The sequence below is a fragment of the Mauremys mutica genome, chromosome 1 (genome assembly GCF_020497125.1).
Source record: "Mauremys mutica isolate MM-2020 ecotype Southern chromosome 1, ASM2049712v1, whole genome shotgun sequence".
Lineage (NCBI taxonomy): Eukaryota > Metazoa > Chordata > Testudines > Geoemydidae > Mauremys > Mauremys mutica.
In genome coordinates this window covers 187,875,181-187,895,384 of record NC_059072.1, presented here as the reverse complement: position 1 = coordinate 187,895,384, position 20,204 = coordinate 187,875,181, and the positions used below count along the sequence as shown (strand labels likewise).

At 43.1% G+C, this 20,204-nt stretch overlaps 1 long non-coding RNA gene across 2 annotated transcripts in view; it reads right to left on the bottom strand.

Annotated features, from left to right (window-relative positions):
• LOC123362278 overlaps nucleotides 1–14,495 on the bottom strand; it is a 31,506-nt gene extending 17,011 nt beyond the window's left edge. The window contains exons 1-4 of one of the 2 annotated variants that reach the window (XR_006576391.1): nucleotides 14,310–14,495; nucleotides 12,699–12,819; nucleotides 12,023–12,094; nucleotides 11,374–11,497 (exon numbers count right to left, since the gene is read on the bottom strand). This is a non-coding gene — a long non-coding RNA (uncharacterized LOC123362278). Of the gene's footprint in view, nucleotides 1–11,373; nucleotides 11,498–12,022; nucleotides 12,095–12,698; nucleotides 12,820–14,309 lie in introns of those variants that run through there. The other variant, XR_006576390.1, reaches the window with a different exon arrangement.
• Between the last annotated feature and the right edge of the window lie 5,709 nt (nucleotides 14,496–20,204).

Below are 20,204 nucleotides of genomic sequence, written 5' to 3'. Positions count from 1 at the left end.
TTTATATTGTATGAAGAGCAAAGATTAGAAACAAGCCCCAGGATACGAGGCAGAGAACAAATGCCACAGAAAATGGCCACCATATAGCAGTGACATCAGTCTATACCGGCACTGTCTCACTACATCTATCAATAGAGCTCCCTATACACATCACTATTCCTTGGTTATCTGTCAGCAGAACAACTTTATAAGCAAAAAGCCAAATGTCATCAAATACTGACACTTACAAACTTGGGGCCAATTCCTGCAAACCCTGACAGGGATTAGTTATGTGAGTAAGGGCATCAAGCTCTTGAATACGTGTGTTGCCTTTTATGCTTGGTTTGGTTACATTGGCACCAGCATCCTTCAAAATACATGTTTCATTTGTTCTCAGCTGTCAATCCCAAGTGCCAATTTGTATCTGCAGCCCATCGGCAAACGTGGTCCGCAGATATACATTTTAGTCAATCTGATTATGTGTTGCCCATTAGGACTGCTGCCCCTGGGGAAACTAAGTGATATAAAAATCCACACTTCAGGTCAGAGGAAAGGAAAGTGAGAAAGACCTGACACACTGATGTAGTAAAGTGAGGATTATGGACATTATGACTTCTTGCCACCAATATTTATTGTGGCATGGGGAATATTTATGAAGTTATTCTGCACTCTGCTCTGGTATGAAAATATTGCTCTTGATTTTGGTAGTTATTTGCTAAATATCACAAAGCAGTTGCTGGTCCAAAACAATAAAAATAACCACCACCTTTGGATTCAGCTTTTGTTACTGAAATCTCTATTAAACCAAGAAAATGGGCAACCACCAGCAAAATGTATGAAAACACTTGAGTTACTGGTGCTTCCTTTATGAAAAATTCACCAATATTGTCAAAATTATGATAAATCAATTGAAATATTTTAGAAGTACCTTTAAAACACTTCATTCACTTTGAGACATTTTTCTTGTCCTTATTTTTTGTAACAAAAATGGTTGAAGGAAGAGGACAGCATCAGCATTGACAAGTGGCAGCAGAAAGGAAGAGGAATGGTGGTTAACCAATTTATTTTAATACATCCTGTAACCTCATGATTGATTATAGGAAAAAAACAGATTGTTTCACCCTTTTTCCACGATTGGATTTTCTAGTTAAATCCAGAATTGCCAATGTGCAATAAAACACCTTTGTGAAAGCAAGAATCTCTAACTCATCATTCCACCCTCCCCTCCAGCACAAAACAATGCATAAAAGCCACAAAACTGATTACCATCAGCAGAGTTTTCTTTTTAATGTATTAGACCTTTAATCTTTTCTTAAGTGATAGCCATTAGAATTATTAAACTACTTCCCTTCCTCCTGCCAATGTCTATTTTTTGAATGAATTGACTCAGGTATTTAAAATATATTACTGCATCATTTCCACAGACCCCCATCTGTCTTTTAGAGTAAATCTTGCATTGTTTAGTTTAATGAAGTCCTCCCAGCACCTTCTGCAAAGCCTGTAGCTCCATTAGAGAATAGCAGCAGTTGCTGCAGCTATTCTGTCCTCAATGCGATCCCAGGGATTCCTAAATTCACAGGGATTCCTCCAGATAGAATTCAAAGCAGAAAGAGGTCTCCCCACTACCATTGTCTGCTGGGAGAGGATCTCTGGTCTCAGGGATTCTGATTTCACTTTCCACTTCCCTTTCAAGTCCATGAATTGAGCAAGTATTGGCTTAAAGAATGTCCTGACCCATTTATAACAATTTACACACTTCTAAAAGGATTACAGCACTGCAAGCTCAATAGCTAGCAGTGGCAGGCCAGAGAGGTTCTTTTCATACAAGGAACAACTAAAACAATTGGCTCAGATGTTCAGAAGTGACTGGTGATTTGGGGTGCCAAGTCTGAGACATCTTAAAGGGTGGGGTCTGTTTTTCAGAAATTGATGAACATTACTCTTTGAATATCAAGCCTTTTAAAGCACCTCATGCTGGGCACACAAAATTTGAGGTACTCCAAATGACTAGTCATTTTTTAAAATATTGGCCAATGATTAACATTTTATTATTATTTACTACAATTTAAATGTTAACACCTAGAGCCCAAGAAGTTTGGGATCCCATTGTGCTAGATGTTGGACAAATTATGAAGCAGTCCCTGCCTCACTTCTAAATTTAGGGCTTGTCTACATGGCAAATTACTGCACAGTAAGCCAGGGTATGATTACAGCCCACCATCTTGCTGCACAGTAACATCCTTTGAAGACAAGTCCTTAGTGTAAGTGCAATGCCTATAAACAGGATGAATTAATAGTGCGGGTTTAGAACACGTCATGGAGAAAGACTTGGCTAAATTCTTCTACCAAATGCAACCTCACTGACTTTTGATCCATGCGGCTACTGTCCTTTGAGAAGAGTAACATTTAGGCACTGTGGGGAAAGCATTTTGGTAGCACAGATATTGTGCATTTCGGCACGTTATGATCCAATCCTACAAACCCTTAAGCACATGAGTAACTTGACACATGTGAGTAGTCCCACTGGACAGAATTCAATTCATGCTTAAGTGTTTGCAAGATTAGGGGCTTTGAAGACCTCAGCTTGTTCCACAAGCAAAATTTAGCAGCTCACACTTCATTTGTTACAGTCAATTTATCTTCAATAAATAAATTAGCATCTTAAAAGAGAACAAGTAATTTTCTGACATGAATAAAAGGTGGTGCTATGTATATACAATAAGGAAACATTGCAGAGTCAAGATAGCATAAATTATGGGTTACAGTAAACATAGATAATATCAAAAGTTACATCAATGATTTATTTTTAGCAAGTTCACCCACTTTGGCCCATTTTCCCTCATAGCTCATTTGTTTGATATAGGCAATAAGACATTCCATTTATCTTAATTATTTTATTCTTGTTAACCACATTCCTAGAGTGGTTTTTGGTTTTGCAACTATAAACATTAGGTAAGATTGCAGCAAGTAAATGTGTCTATCATCAGTAATAAAAAAGGTAGGTACTATATTTGGTTTATGAAATAGTGTAAGGGGGCAATGACTCACATGGCAGCACCTCCTGCTGGTCATCCAGGGAATTGGCGTTCCAGCCTCCAGAGTGCCCTTTGCAGGCCGGTGTCTCGCTTGCCACTGCTCCCCCCACCAGTGCCCCTTCTCTTGGGGTTCTGCCCCCTGCAGTACCCTGCAGTCTCACTGGGTCTCCCCTCCGTGGGGAACCCCTAGCCCCTTATCCCCACCTCAGTCTTTGGCTACTGCCAGTCACCATCTAGCCCTGCTCACTGGGGCAGACTGCAGTGTAAAAGTCACTCATCATTGGCAAGGAGGGTTTGGACCTGCTGCCTCTACCTACTCTTGGGCTGCCTCTGCAACCCCAGTACGTTCTTGGCCTTTAACAAGGCCTGCAGCTTGGGAATTTTCCAGGCTGGAGTTCCCCAGCCCCTCTGGCCTTTTCCCAGCCCTGCTCCACTTTAGGTACCCTACTCAGCTCCCAGCAGCCAGGCCCATCCATCACTCTCAATAGCTAGAGAGAAAGTTTCTCTTTAGCGTCTGGCCCCAGCCCACTTATATAAGGGTGACAGCTGTGGTCAGCGACTCACTCAGCTTCTCACAGCTGTTCTCACTTCCTTTCCCTGCTGCAGCCCTCTCCAGGGCTGCTTTTAACCCCTTGAGAGCCGGAGCGGGGTGATGAGCCCGCTACAAATAATGTCTCTCTTCTGGAGACATGAATTCAGCTGTTGTCTTCGATCACAAATGAAAATAAGTTTGGCTGGATCAGCTTAGTCCTTGATAAATAGCTCTCTTTGTAACAAAACAATCAAAACTTTGGCACAAATTGGCAGCATAATTAGTTGTCACTGGCTATTTGGAAGAGATGCAGGTGTGGGGTGTTTAGGTCATGATTAGGATGCATAGCTATCGTTTTGTGAGGAATCTTGCATACAAGGTGAAAAATCCTTTTCTCAGTTGCATCAAAGTATCCCCAATGAAGACACCTAAGAATATTGCACAATCTTCAACTGAACAGCTCAGTTTTAGACCTTGCCAAAACAGACTGAGATTAACAGGTTAGCGGATTGAAAATTAACTAAATTGTGGCAAAGTTAATAACAGTCACAGATTTTAAGGCCAGAAGAGACCATTAGATCATCTAGTCTGACCTAGATATACATATGACTCAGAAAGTCCCCCCACCAACCCATATTAAAAGACAATTAAGGCTGCAAAGGCAAGCATTCAAAAGTTAGGAAATGCCACAATTAAGATTGTCTGTATACCCTTAATTCAGGTGTGTGTGTGTGTGTGTGTGTGTGTGTGTGTGTGTATTATATATATATTATGATACAGTACTTATTTACATGACCACATACTATTTTTGCCATAGAACTCTTGCTTCATTCAGTGAACTTGATCTGAGAATGAATCAGGGTTGGATAGTAAAAGAAACTTGTCTATAGAACTGCTGAGTCTCAATGAAAACGTTGTCAGAATTTTTTTAGTTTGGGCAAGATAATACATTTTTCCCTGGCCTTGTTCTTCAAAAAGGCTGAATGGTTTTGGCAAAAAATTTCCAAACTAATTCAGCCTGAGGCAGACAGCCAGCATGGAAAATTTCAGCCCAAATGGTTAAAATGTAGCAATGTTAAAAGCAACTGAAAACAGGGTTTTATAATGGAAAGTGTTAACAGGCAGTGCTACCTGTCCCACTTTATATATAAAGTGGAACGGGAAGCACTGCCTATTAAGGTTGCCCAACACTTTCCATGTGTTAATGATATTGTACTAAGGACAAAAAAAATAATCTAGTAGGGATCGGGCTGAGCACATTTCAATTTTTCCTGTGCCCTGAGCTAACATTTGAAGTCAGATCTCCAGAAGTGAGGGCTAGTATATTAACCAAATACACCATCTACCCTTATAGTAACAATATAGCACCTTTCATCTGAACACCTTAAAGTGCTTTGCAAACATTACTTAAGCCTCACAATAGCCCCAGGAGGAATGTAAGTGTCCCATTTTACAAATGGGGTAATGGAGGTGCAGTGGGGTTAAATGTGTTGCCTCACCTCCACAGAGGAGTTCTATGGCACATATGAGAATAGATCCCAGCTCTCCTATCGCTAAATCCAGTGCCCTAGCCACAAGACCACCTTTCCACAGAAAGATTCGTGGTAGAACTGACTGCAACAAATTAACTACGTGAGGGCAAGCCAAGTTAAGTTTTAAATTTTAATAAACACATAACCTAAGCTACTCCAGAACTCTTTTACCATTAGCATTTTATACAAGTGACTTTTCCCCAAAGACTTGAGCCAAATGATACTATGCATTTTGCTAGAAAGGAGGTGGAAAGAAGAGTCAGGAAATGCTGTAAACCAGTGTTACCCAAACTTGGGAAGTCACTTGTTCAGGGAAAGCCCCTGGAGGGCCGGGCCGGTTTGTTTACCTGCTGTGTCCGCAGGTCCAGCCAATGGCACCTCCACTGGCTGCGGTTTGCTGCTCCAGGCCAATGGGGGTTGGAGGAAGCGGCGTGGGCCAAGGGATGTGCTGGCCCCTGCTTCCCGCAGCCCCCATTGGCCTGGAGCAGCAAACTGCAGCCAGTGGAGCTGCCATTGGCTGGACCTGTGGACGTGGCAGGTAAACAAACTGGCCTGGCCTGCTAGAGGCTTTCCCCACACAAGCAGCGACCCAAGTTTAGGAAACACTGCTTTAAACCATATGGGTGGGGAAGATCAGAGGAAGACCTCTTAACTCCATGGATCCTAAAGATCCATGAGAAAAGCTAACTTCCCTGACATTTCCATCCAAGTTACTGCCCCTTCCCTCTCCTCAGAGCAGGAGACATCACACAGTAGAAATTAAAGGATTCTTTTAGTAGTGTGCATTTTCACTGGTCTTTTAGATGGTATTTAAACTGTTGCCAGGGTTCATGCCACCAGTGACTCCTTTCCTGCTCATCTCAGTGCATACACAGACTTGTATATCCCCACTCCAGCCCACAGAGCCCAATTGCACAATGTTAGTACAAAGGAGCTTTCCTGGAAAGGGAAATTAGGGGCAGGTCACAAACCTACACTCATTCTTATGGAGCCACTGTTGACTCCTTTCCTCCCCACCCTATTACACACCATAAGGAATAAGGCATAAGGCCTCTTAATAAAGTATCTAGCAGATTAACTTCTGTATATTGCTAGAAACAGAGCCTGATTCATCACTGCATTGACTCCTCTTACGCCATTCTAAGGCCTGGTCTACACTACAGGGTTGAGTCAACAAAAGCTGCCTTGTGTCGACTTAACTGTGGAAATGTCTTAACTTAAATTTGGCTCCTGCTGCTGTAAATGCCTCTATGCCAATTTACACCACTCAGGGAGGTGGTGTTGAGTCACGGTTGATGTAATTCAGTTGATACGGTGTCAGTATAAACACTGCATTGCTTACATCAACTGTTACAGGCTTTCAGGAGCCATCCCACAATGCCCCACACTGACAATACAATCAAAACAAGTGTTCCTGGTTAGGACACGCACCAACACAGGGAGCAAAGTATTCACACACACACGCGATTTAATATCTGTGGTGGTTGCATGCCAACATAACTTAGGTCAACATAATTATGTAATGTAGACATGGCCTAATACTATTGAAATCAAATGGGATAAAGTTGGAGTGGGGCTGTGGTGAATCAGCCCAGAGAGTACAAAGTGCTAATACTGATACAGATGGTGTTATTTTTGCAGACCTCATGAATCAAATGTAGGCTTCTCACTGCAGTGAAGCTGTAGGACACTTGGAAGTACAAATGAAATACAGCTCTTTGGACAGCATGACAAGGGTGCTGACAAATACAGTAGTCTAGTTCTGTGTAAATTTGTTAGTGTTTTTTTTCCCCCCCAGAACTCACTGCTTACCAACTTCCTTTATTCCACAAGCGTAATGCCAAACGCTTTTGTGTGTTTGTATTCTGCAGACTATGACCACACGTTAACCCCAATAGTATGGTTTTAACTTTTGCCTTTAAACCGGTGCAATGTTAGGACACTTAAAGCAGAACAAAATGAAGGGAAACATGACATAAAAGAAATGTGTTTAAACAATTGGAATCACATTTGCTCTGTGAGATGGTTTAAGGGTTTCCACATATTCAAGTTTGGGTATATGTACAGCCCAAAGCAAACAGTTGGTGGGAAGGAAGATTAAAAAATGAACTTGAGATATTATTTATGAAGTTCTCTTTACCAAGCCTGCAAATGCAGTTATTTCAGATACATACTTGATATGAAATGTAGCTATTGCTTGGGAAAAAAAACCCACTTGTATATCAATTGATGAAATATAGTATAATGATTATCTAATGGGTATAATAAAATAACCTCAAATGATTAAATCTGCTATGTCCTAATTTATGTAATTACTTTACTTACAAGGAAACCTTTCTTAATAAACACTTGGTAGAATAGATGTCTTAAATATGTATAATTTTAGACCTTTTACATATACTGCAACAGAGATCAAATTTTGGCATATCATTTGCAGTTCCAGCCTCAGAAGTACTTTAGTAATTTATGACCTTTAATTTTCTCAATTACATAAAACTTACAATTGCCAAATTATGATTGTTTCCAGAAATGAGATTACTATAGCAAAAAGCAAATAGTGTGGCTTCCTAGGATTGCAAGATTCTGGGCCAACAAACAAAGAGTTGCAGAGATGTGTCCAACACTGATCTAAGGTAAGCCCTAATTTTACCATTTAAGGGTTGCATATATTTACTGAAAGATAAATGAAATCAGCTGTAACTGCATAGCTAAACCATCACATCCCATGGCTAGTAACCTCCATGTGCGTCCCAGGGAATTGACTAAAAGTTGCCTACAATTCTCTCATTGTCACATACTCTGCATCTCCTTTGATTTTTACTTTGCCACTGTAAACAGCCCAGAGAAGGAGTGGGTGTGGGATGTATGCAGTGTTGCTGTAGCTATGTCACTCCCAGGATATTAGAGAAACAAGGTGAGTGAGGGAATATCATTAATTGGATCAACTTCTGTTGGAGCGAGAGACAAGCTTTAGAGCTATGCAGAGCTCTTCTTTGGGTTTGGGAAAGGTACTCCGAGTGTTTGCATTTATCCTAAGGGACCATTCAAGGTGAAGTGGCCCAATAACACCTGTAGTCATAGGACAAAAGTGGGAGGCACTAGTGGATTACAGATAATAGTAATAAACCAGAAATCCAGCATCTGTGGGTGAATACTTTTCACAAAGCAATCACTCTATGTCTGACCTATCAGTCCTCAAAGGAAAGCTGCACAACACTTTCGAGACGAGCCTGGGAGCTTAAACTCATAACTTTTCTAAACACTAAAAACTGTGGTCATATGACTAGAGGGGTGTTAATGGGCAACTTCACCTTGAATGGTCCCTCAGAATAGGTGCGAATTACTTATATTAAACTATCTGTTCGACCTTGTATTTAGCTGTGACACTCAGTATCTGTCCCAGACCTGAGGAAAAGCTCTGTGTAGCTCAAAAGCTTGTCTCTCTCACCAGCAGAAGTTGGCCCAATAAAAGATTATCTAACCCATCTTGTCTGAGTGTGGACTGGTAAACCAAAATATAGAAACTTTATCTCATTAATTCATTAGGGTCTGAACAGTTAACTGTTTTATTACTCTAAATATTAGATTTTCCCATTTCCCAAAGGTGAATATAAAAATACAGGGTGGATCTGAATGGCTCTCTTCATAAGCAGGCAAGTTAAAAGAAAAAGACAGTGGCCTGAACAATAAAAATGCAATGACAGTTTTTTATAGCATCTTTCATATACAGTACTAAAAAGCCCCTGTACGGACACAGCTAGACTCAGTGATCCTGTAGCTTGTGGAGCCATTTACACCAGTGCAAAGGGACTGGGAAACACTGCCCTTCTGATTTCTAAGCATTTTGCACCCTCTTTACACTGGTGCAAATGACTCCAAAAGGTGCAGGACAACAATGAATTGGGCCCAGTGTTCTACTTAAGATCTAAAGTGACTCCGAGGTTTTGTGGGGGAGGGGCAAGATTCCAGAGAGATGCCGTGGAACAAGCAAGACTGCCAACTTGGGAGAGTCATAGGGAAGAGAGCAGGCCAAAAACACAGGTGTGAGGAGGAAAACAGGTTATTGTTAGAATGGAGAAAGTCAATGGAGTCTGTAAAGGCAGGAAAGCTATCTTGAGTGGCATTCAGATAAAACAGTTAAGCTAGTGAAGGCGACCTAGAACATGAGACATGTGATCCTGACTCAAACTCCCTCCCAGAGGGAAAAGGAGGGAGGATTTTGGGAGACCATTAAAAAGAAGAGCATAGTTGTTAAGAAGAGAAGCGTTACCAACCTCTGCCTTTTGGGATAGTGAATGTGAGGGCAGTAATCTCCTACAGTGATAGGGTTATCAATTGTCTAATTGTACAAACCCCAACACCCTTGCCCGCCCCCACTCACTCCATCCCCCCTCCTTTTGTCACTTGCTCTCTCCCACCCTCACTTTCACTGGGCTGAGGCATGGGGTTGGAGTGTGGAAGGGAATGTGGGCTCTGGGTGGGGGGTTCGGATTGTGGGAGAGGGCTCCTGGATGAGCCTGGGGCAGGGGGTTGGGAGAGATGCAGGCTCTGGGAGGGAGTTTGAGTGTGGGGGGGCTCAGGGCTGGGATGGGGGTTGCGGTGTGGGAGGGGGTTCAGGGTGAGGGCTCCAGCCGGGCAGTGCTTACCTTGGGCAGTTCCTGGGAAGCGGCCACCATATCTGGCTCCTAGATTTAAGGGTGGCCAGGTGGCTCTGCATGCTGCCTCTGCCTGCAGGCACCGGAGCTGTAGAGTCAGCGCTCGGGGCGGGGGCAGTGTGCAGAGACCCCCTGGCCTTCCCTGCACCTAGGAGCTAGAGGGACTTGCTGGCCACTTCTGGGAGCCGTGTGGAGCCAGGGCAGCTAGGGAGCCTGCCTTAGCGCCCTCCGCCGCACCCCCCCCCTTGCTGCCTACTGGACTTTTAGGGGCCTAAATCTCCTGGATTGGCTTCAGTAGCCACCAGGAGATCGAGGCCCATTCTGGGAGACTCATGGCCAATCCAGGAGGATTGGCAACCCTGTGATGATTTGACCAGTTACTCCACCACATTCACCTCTTAGTTTATCTTTGAATAGGGTATTATTTAGCATTCAGTAATGCCCCTACAGCCTCTTTCCCTCTCTCTGTAACCCACAAAGTAGTAGGTAACAGAATTGTCAGAGGAGAGTGAATGTGTGTGTGAGAGAGAGAGAGAGAGAGAGACATACAGACTGCACTGAATAGAAAGGTGGCAATGCATGATACTCCCCCCTCCCCCGCCATTATATAGTCAACCTCATGGCTTACTGCAAAAGATTCACAGACAGAATGATCATGAACCAATATGGATTGTTGAAGGGAGGAGCTGCACCAAATGATATACTTACAAGAACCATGTACCTTAAAGCCTAAAAGGCTCTGCAAGTTAATGCTGGTTCAAGCAGCACTAATGCAAGCCCTCTGAACCCCCTCTGCAGGGTCACAGAATGCTAGTTAGCTGACAAGGTGATGGCAAGATGGCTAATGGCCTGGGCATACAGTTTAGGCCAAGCTGAAAGCAGTACAGATGGAGAATTCTATACATTTGGTCAGGAGCTGGTGTATTAGGGCATGGATGTGTGTATCCTTGGCCCTCTGCTAGGTGTCACAGGCCCAGCCTCTGTCTGCTTCTCCTGAAGGCTGGATAGAAGAATGCATGATCTATGTGGGCATTACAACATTGTGGAATTTTTTATATAGGTGAACCCCACTCACTTCTCTTTTAAAGGAGGGGAACACGGAGGCCTAATTGATTGGTTGGTGAAAAATTCCATATGAACAAAAACATGTGTCTAGCTTCTTGCACATTACTACAAACCATAGAACTTACATGGTAGAAATAATCTGCATTTGCTGTCAGCCAACATAAATGTATTGTTTGGTATTTTTCTGAAACTTTCTACTGTCTGTAATTGTGGACTGCATTATGGGATTTTCAATACACTTTTGATGCACCCATAGGGGCACAGAGTATCCAAAGACCAACTTTTAAAAACCATCAGCCAGTGTCTTAAATGCCTACACTGAATTCTGAAATTAAGCACATTTCTGAAGTTATTTTTGGTAAAAAAATTAAACCAAAATTTCTGATGTTCTTTGGCAATCTTTATATCACACATGCTGAATACAGAAGAAATATTATGAAGGCAGTTGATCTATAAGGTGGATACCTTCCTTTCAGGTATCTTGAGAAATTTTGTACATCTGTAATATTTAATTATGGTAAATACAGTACATTACACAGCTACAGCTTGTTGTATGTCATCCTGGAGGCACCCATTGCCCCATTCTTTCCTCCAGATCTTTTCTACTTCTCCAGATCCATAGAAAGAACATGTACGTATTTTTCAGGATTCATATGTTAAAATAAGTTATGAGAACTTAGATTTAGGAAGCGGCATTTTCTGCAAAACAGCCATTCAGTCACTCATTAGAATAATTATGAACCCTCTGTCTTTCATTCCTGCAGGTTTAATATATTATTTTTTCATATATAAACAAGCTGGAAGAATATCTTGTGCTCTACATTAGTGTGACTTATTGCTAATTAACCCATTTGTGCTACCACTGAGGAAGAGGTAAAGGAGATTTGTCTTCCCAAACTTTTAACTGTCTTAAATGCAGATGCAAAATTAATGCATTCTCACTTCTGCTCACTGCCCCCGCCCCCAATAAGCACTGTGTTGTTTTTTTTTAAACACAGTTGCTACATTGAATTCATGAGATCATGACATGGCTATTCAGATCCATACCAATTACCCAGCAGAAAAAAAAAAGCTGCTCATATATAGCATCTGTCAGTCCCCCAAAAGTGGATTTGTCACATCCTTGCCCTGTTAGCCCATGCACTCTTGGTCAGGAATGGCTTTAATATTTGGGGGAGGGGCAGCAAGGTTAGTCGTAGGAGACCTCAAGCTGTGGTACGATACCTTGTGCCGTCACAGGATGTTTATGGCTTCACATCACAACATTGCTTGATGGTGATGCTGCTGGCTCTTTTCCTATTGGCATAAAAATCAGTACAAGGTGATCTTGCATTGCAATGCAATGGCCCATTCTCCTATTTACCAATGCAGATAAACTAAAAATAAATACAATTTAATGAGCTCAACGTTGCATTTGTCTCTTCTGTATTTTTCCTTATCTTTAGTCCCTTCTTTTTCTCTACCTCCCACTTTCATACCTCCATTCCATCTTTTCTTTCCTTCTGATATGGTTTTATCACCATGCCATTTCTAACTTTTATATTATTTTCTGCTCTTTCCTTCCTAGATCTCCCCCATCCTCACTTCACTTTACCTCTTGCTCAGTCATTCTCCCCCTTCCCCCATCTATTCATAGACTTTTCTATAGTGCTCATATTGACAATACCTGAGTGCCATGCAAGAGTAATGAATTTATACTCATAAACACCCCTGAAGTAGGGAAGTGCTATTATTTTCATTTTACAAATGTTACTTTCTTTCCTTTGCCCCCTTCTCTATCTCTGTTACTTAAAGGCTCTTTCCTTTGCCATGCAAATCAAATTTTCTTCACAGGATTTTCTTCCACAGTGAACTCCTGGCAAGTCAAGAAGGGATGAGGTTGATATTCAAGGCCACTGACCTTTTGCTGTCAGTGGAGCTGTCTGTGCATGGCTCCTTGGGCAAGCTGCCTGTGGTGGTTCCTCCACTGAGCTGCTTTGCTCCTGCTCCTGCTCTCTGCTCATTAGAGTCTGTAATGGCAGCTCAAGGGAGGATCAAGATGGCCCAACAATGTTAGCAACCAGTGGGTTAGTGGAATGAAGCTTGCTGTGGCTCTCACACAGTCAATACCTTCACAGGTAGCTGCTGCTGCAGCAAATGGGTCAGGAGTCCTCAAACAATCATTGAGGGGAGGGTCCCATGGATTTGCAGGCCTCAAAGGCTGGTTCTTGCTACATGTTTCTTTAACATTTTGAGTTGGCTCCTAGTGATTTAATATTCTTTAAACCACATGTGAAGAAATACTAAAGAACCTTTGCCATCTACTATTATTCTCAGTTCTTGTTTGGAAATACTGCGTTCCAAGCATTTCCCTACCATTAGATAGCTGCCTTTCAGGTGATCTTTCCCCATATGTACAGTAGCAGCCTGTACTCTGGTTCAATTTAAATATTTACTCCCCAAGGCCCTGGTCTTGCAAAAAGAACCACAAAGTCGAGCCCTGTGCCTGCACAGTGCTCCAACTAAAGTTAACTGATCAAGGATCCACCCATGTGGTTATTAGTGCAAATCCAATTCCCTATGCTCAATAGTTCTCCTAAATCCATCAAAGGATTGTGCTATTTACCTCTTACTCCATGTCATTAACAAAGAGTGCATCTACACTACAGCTGGAAGCACACTTTGCAGCTTTGGTGAGCAGAGCTAATGTGTGTCTGTGTGATGGGGTGTGCAAACCCCACACTGGGCAACAAGGGGTTAAGGAACTGCTCTGGGCCCATCTAGCCCTGCCCTGCCACACCTGTAGGAAATACTCCAGCTGGAGGAGGGGTTAAAAGGCAGGGGAACAGCTGACTTAGGGGAAGACAGCAGATCTGCTACTTGCAGCTCCAGCAGAGGAGAGTGGAGGGAAAGGCAGAATCTCTCCCTAAAACAACTGCCCAAAGGTCCCTCCTGGAGGGAAGGGAGGACCTGCCACAGAGACTACTGGAGAGGGAAGCATTCCCTTCTCCCCCTCATATGAACTCTGGACTTTCATAACCCCCTTTATTTTTTGTTTGGACTACCCCAGCAGGGGAAAGCCCTTGGACTGAGCTGGCTCAGGAAGATGGGCCATACCATGGGAACAGGCAGTTGCTGCCTGTTGCAAGTCAGGTATATCCTATCAGGGCGACTGTCCTTGGATTCAGGGCAATATGGCCTAATGACTAAATGAGACCACTCTCCTCTGAGCAAGGTGGCATGGCCTAGTGGCCAGAGCCAATGGGGTAACCATCCTATGCAGGGCAGTGTGGCCTAGCAGACAGAGTCTGTAGGACTACCCTTTGGGGTGGGGCAGTATGGCCTAGTGGCCAGGCAGGGGGTGGGCCACTACCCAGAGCAGGTTGGTGGCCAGGGTAAGGGGTCCCCAACAAGGGTCCTATCAGCAGCAAGTGTATCTGCCACTGAGTCAGCAGGGATCTGTCCAAAACACACTGACTGGTCTGATTTGTGGAACTGGAACAATGCCTAGCAACCCTGGGCTACTCCATACCCTGTCTTCCTGGGCTGTAGTCCACAGGTCCTCTGGGATAGTTGGCTGGTGAAGTTCCCGATGACTCCTTCCCCTCATGGGCTTCTGCAGGCAGCTGGGTATTCACCTGGGTCTCAGCACACCTGGCCTATTTGGTCTGGTGCTCTGGCAGTTCCCAGGCAGGAGCCTGCAGCACACATCCTCTCTCCTCAGCAGTCAGGGCAGACTGAACTGGGCTACTCCCTTTTATACTGTGGTTCCAGTTGGAACATGCCCAGCAGGTGTGAGGGGCCTGGCTTCCTCAGCCCACAGTATGGGGTTAACCCCTTCCTGACCAGTGCGGGGCAGGAAAACCCTTCACACCGCCAAAGAGAGGAAGAGAACTACCATGCTGCACACCAGGGATCGGCAACCTTCGGCCCGGGGCCCGCCCGGGTGAGCCCCTTGGCAGGCCTGGCCTGTTTGTTTACCTGCTGCGTCCACAGGTTCAGCTGATCATGGCTTCCAGAGGCTGCGGTTCGCCACTCCAGGCCAATGGGGGCTGCGAGAAACCATGGCCAGCACATCCCTCGGCCCGCGCTGCTTCCCGCAGCCTCCATTGGCCTGGAGTGGCGAACCACGACCAGTGGCAGCTGCAATTGGCCAAACCTGCAGATGTGGCAGGTAAACAAACTGGCCTGGTCTGACAGGGGGCTTATCCTGGCAGGCCGCATACCAAAGGTTGCTGATCCTTGCTGCACACCATCACCAGCAGGTACCTTGTGTTGAATGAGCACCCTTCACACTACCTTAACCGATATGGTGACTTTTGGACAATTGAAGTGGGAGAGATAGGAAGTGGCCCAGGTAGGGCAGTCTGAAGCAGCCTCAGCTGTCAGATCACAGATAGCCATCAAAGGGCCCTGGGTCAGAGCCTGGTGGAGTAGGGGTGCACTGGCTCCCTTATCAACAACGTCCAGTAGGTCATAGGTCTAAGCCTAGACTATGAGGTGACACTACCATACCAACCAGCCCCCAAGTGAGGACCGCCAAAGTCTGTCTAAGCTAGAGTGCTAAAAACAGTAACATTGCAAAGAGTGGCATAGGCAGTGTCTTGGGCTAGCCACCTGAGTACTAACTTGCCCACTCCACCTGGGTACATACTCTGGTGACTAGCTAGAGCAGCCACCCATGCTATCCCTCGCTACACTGGTATTTTTAGTCCGCTAGCCCAAGCAGAGCTAGCACATCTGTCTACCTGAGCTGGGATCTTGCTCCCAGTGGCAGTGTAGATGTACCCAAAGAGGCCAGGTTCATCTGTGTGAATGAATGTGACATCTCTTTCACACAATGGGTTTCTGATTATTGTTGTCTACCCTTTGTTTGCATTCTCTCAGTCAGCTTTCACTCCACATCACCAAATTCCCATCCAAGCCAATGTAAATTAATTTGTTTACATTTCATAAGCATTATAGGAAACACATTTTTGGATGTCCAGATTTATGATGTCTGAATCCCTTCTGTACACTGGTTCTATAATTTTGGTTAAAAAAAAAAGTGGTTGAGTTTAACCGAAAGCATTTGTTTGGTGCTGTCTCAGGGCCTGGTGAAAACTCAAGTATGGAAGTCTTGAAGCTTAGTCAAGTTTAACAGTGATTATAGAACACTAAGGACTTTCCCAACTGGAACAAAATGCCAGCTTCTCTCCATGCCCCTCTCTGTCATCTCTCATAATGAAACAACTCTTCTTTCCCTCAGGTTGACCAAAAATCTTAGCAGCATGTTTAATCTCCACTTGTCATTTGATCCTAATTTGATCCAGGTGGTGACAATAGATATTTTCTATATCTGAAATATAGCCATACTCAAGCCACTTTCTCTCAGATATTAATGCCCTCATACACGATAATATCTCTATTGGCTGGAAATAAATTAATTCTTTATACTTTGATATTTCTTAATATTCTGCAATGCACACCCTAGTTCTTATGCACACCCTAGTAATGCAATGCACACCCTAGTAATTATGTTACAGCCTTTTCACACCACTCTGGTGTCATAAAGCAGTCCTACAGTACGTAGAAATAACCCCCTGAGAATAACTCCTGCACAAAAAGCCTTCCTGGTGGTGTAGAACTGGCACAAGGGTTCTACTCCCAGGTCTGGCTGCAAAGGGCCAAACAACAGGTGTGGCAAGAGTTTGCTGCACCGGGACTGTTCTTTGCTTCCTAGTGCCCATAAGGGGCCATGAAAGTCAGAGACCTGAGATGGCTCCAATTTACCCCAGGAGCTGGGCAGGCCCCAACATAGTCCTAGAATAAAGGGAGTGCAAAGGTGGCTTAAATCCTTCACTCTGAGAAACAGGCACGTGTTGTTCTTTAGTCACAAGTTGGCAGCAGCAACACCTGCACAATTTTTTAAAGTAGTCTTGCGTGACCTTTCATGACCCTAAAAAATGTCACCACAAAGCTATCCCGGTTTTTGAAAATATCTTCACTCCTGCGTTTACTTCTCACATTGGCTTGCTGTGCATAATACTTCTAAACTATCTACATAGGACATCCTTTTTTAACCAGTATGAGTTCATAGTCCCAAGAGAGTTTTAAAAGTAAATGGAAGCCTATTATACAAAGGCTTACAGCTGTGAAGCTGAAGCTCCTTGGGGATTTTCTCAGGGTCTTCAGTTATTTTTTATTCAGCATCTTGATCCTTTTCTTTGGAAGCACTTTTGCCATGCCTATAAAATACTTGATACCTGTCGAGTATTTCGCCAACAAGTCTGGTTTAAGAGACCACCACCCTAACAAAAATGTATGAGCATAACAAATGTAGATCACAGCAATTTGTTTTAGCTACAACAGCAAATTCCTCTTTGTACTTATTTGGGTTCTTCACTAGCAGCGGGTAGTGCTGTCATGGATATAAACATCAGGCTGATAAGTGTACACAAAATCTTTTAAAACAAAATAATGATACATAGTGCATCATTGAAATGCAGCCAACTGTAATCAAATGGGCACAGAACACCATTAGGAGTAAGAGGTATATTTTGGCCAGTGATGGTGGGGAAAAACCTCTATTTTACTAAAAGTGACATGACATCTAAAATCTAGAGAGAATGGGCGCAGGATATTACTTTTAAAAAGGTTTTGCCTGAAAAATATGTGCACACTATCCACACACAACTCAATTTACCCAACTTGGAAGGAGGAGACAGCTTTGCAGGGATTTGAACCTGTGGGTCCACAGCACCTAAGTATTTTAAAGCTGATGGTTACTGTGCTAGTCTATCCCCAAACAAAGTATTTAATATTACAGACAAAAACCTGAACTAAAAGAATTTTATTTAGGCTGCAAAAGCAAACACTCAAAACATAGGAAGTGATAGATTTATGGTTGCCCAAGGAACTTTCATTCTGCCCCCATTTGTATTCGTCCTGTGCACTAAAGAAGGCAGGGGTCCTCTGGCAAAAAAGAAGTATGTGACCATGTAATTCAAGACTGCATCATAATGCAGACACACAAAGGGGGTTCATTAAGGTTGTACATGAAACCTTAATTCGGTCATTTTCTAACTTTTGAATGCTTGACTTTACAACGTTAATGTTCTTTAAACATACTTTTTTGTATTTAATTTCCTTCGGTTGTCTTTAAAGAAAAGGTAAAAAAAACAAATTTTATTATGTGTAACTGAAGAATGTGAGAAAAAGAACAGAAATGGTGATCTTTAACAGTTTGTATCTTAGGCTTGGTCTACACTAGGAACTTACGTTTGTATAACTATGTTGCTTCAGGGAAGCTCTCCTGTTGTGTAGGTAACAGCTTCACTGAAGCACTACAAAAACAATGAGGAGTCCTTGTGGCACCTTAGAGACTAACAAATGTACGCCCAAATAAATTTGTTAGTTTCTAAGGTGCCACAAGGACTCCTCCTTGTTTTTGCTGAAACAGACTAAGACAGCTACCACTTTGAAACCTAAAGCACTACAGCAGCTGTTACCAGAAGTGGAATGGAACAAAGAAAAAGCACTTTGGAAGCCCAAGGGTGTTCTCCCCGCTGAGTATCAAAAGCCTGCTGCAGTTGGAGACACATGGTGAGTGAGGAGCACAACCCACAGCCCTGCTAAGATTCTGGACAGGGCTGCAAACCATGTGGCTTCTGTAATTCAGATAAGCCCATAGGGCTGATGAAGTTATTCTGGAGGCCTCTCCAGCCTCCAGAACAGCTCAGGATCAGGCAGGCTAAGCCACTATTGCCCTCCTTGCCCCTGGGCTGCAAGTTCTCTGCTGCTCCTTTTAAATTGTGCATCACAGAATCTCCCCAGCAATGTTTACAGCACAATTCTTTGCTCCATTTGCTATAGGTTTTCATGTCTGATACAAAAAGCCACAGAAGACTACACAAAATAAAATATAATTAAAATATAAAATAGTTAAAACACTACTGGCACCTTGAAAAAGCAGAAATCTCAAATGGAGCAGATCTTCTGTTTGGTAGATGATGTTTCCCAGCTGTGCTGCTTACCTTATTTTGCAACATTTGCTTCTGCCTTCCTCTCCTTCCAAACAGTCATTTATTAATATTAGCATCATGAAGACACACAGATCTTGATAAGAAGATGGAGACACAAAGGCATAAATCAAGGAGCTCAAAAGGCAAAAAAACAAAGTGTGTGTTTCAGTCAAAAATGCAGTTATCTGTGTCAAAACCTACCTTTTATATAACCGGTCCTAAGTGACTACCCCATGTGCTGTATAGTTTTACAGTAAGAGAATTGCTGAAGTGCAACTATAGAGTCATAGAATAACTCATAGAGTTTAAGGCTAGAAGGAATTATTTGATCATGTAGTCTGCCCTCCTGTATATCACAGGCAATTAGGTTTCAACCAGTTACCTCATATTGAGCCCAGAGTTGGTTCCAGACACAGAAACACCTTCTCCTAGGACACTTGCTCAAGCACTATGGCTGCCCAGGTATACACATACAGTGTGTACACAAGAGGCTGCAAGTGCCTAGCTCCATTCTTGATAAGAGTCTGAATGCCACTTCCTCTAAAACCCTCCAGTGTTGTTCCTGAATTAGCCAGAGGGGTTTTGAACTGAAAAAAGGAAGCCTCAGTTCAGGCTTCTGGCATTTTACTGGTGCAATGCCCTCCGACTCTGTTAGTACAACTATTCTGCCCAGAAATAGGCCCAGACCAAAGACCCAGATTTCAATTCTCCCCACCCTCACATTTTGGGAAGGGTTTAAAATCTGAACCAAAACCATGCAACTGAATCTCCCCTCACATCTGGGTCTGAATTTCACAACTTGGGCCCATCCATGGATCCAACATCAGTAATGAACAATGACACAAAATGTAGAAGTCTGGGGTGTATACTAAAATTACATTATACAACTGTAGTACTATCAACTTTAACTATGTAAGCATACAGAGTATCTGGTCAATGAACTGCATAGCAGGGGTCATGTCTTGAAACTAAGCAAGATTGCAGAAGCAAGATTCTGTGGTTTTGGTTTGTTTTTTTTGCCCAAGACTTACTGGGAAAGGGGAACTGCAGTTTTGGTGGTGGTTGTGCTTTTCATATTGTGGCGTTATCTGGGGAGTCAGGATCTATTGATTAGGAACTAAGCTTTGATCACCGGGAAGATGAATCAAGTTTTAATACTGAGGTATTTTATGTACATTTTTCATTTTAACTGTCTAATATTACAAATTCCCTATTTTCATTTTTAAGTGCTGGTGCCATTTGACACCATTTAGTCACTAGCGCCCTCTCTTGCTCATTATACTACCAGTCTTCTCTGCAGGGCCTTTGGAATTTGGTGATTTTTCATCGCACTCTGGTTTTCATGTGACAATTCATATTTTACTCAAGTCCTGTATTGAGATGGTCAGGAGATATAAATATGCTAGAAAAACTTGGTGAGCTAA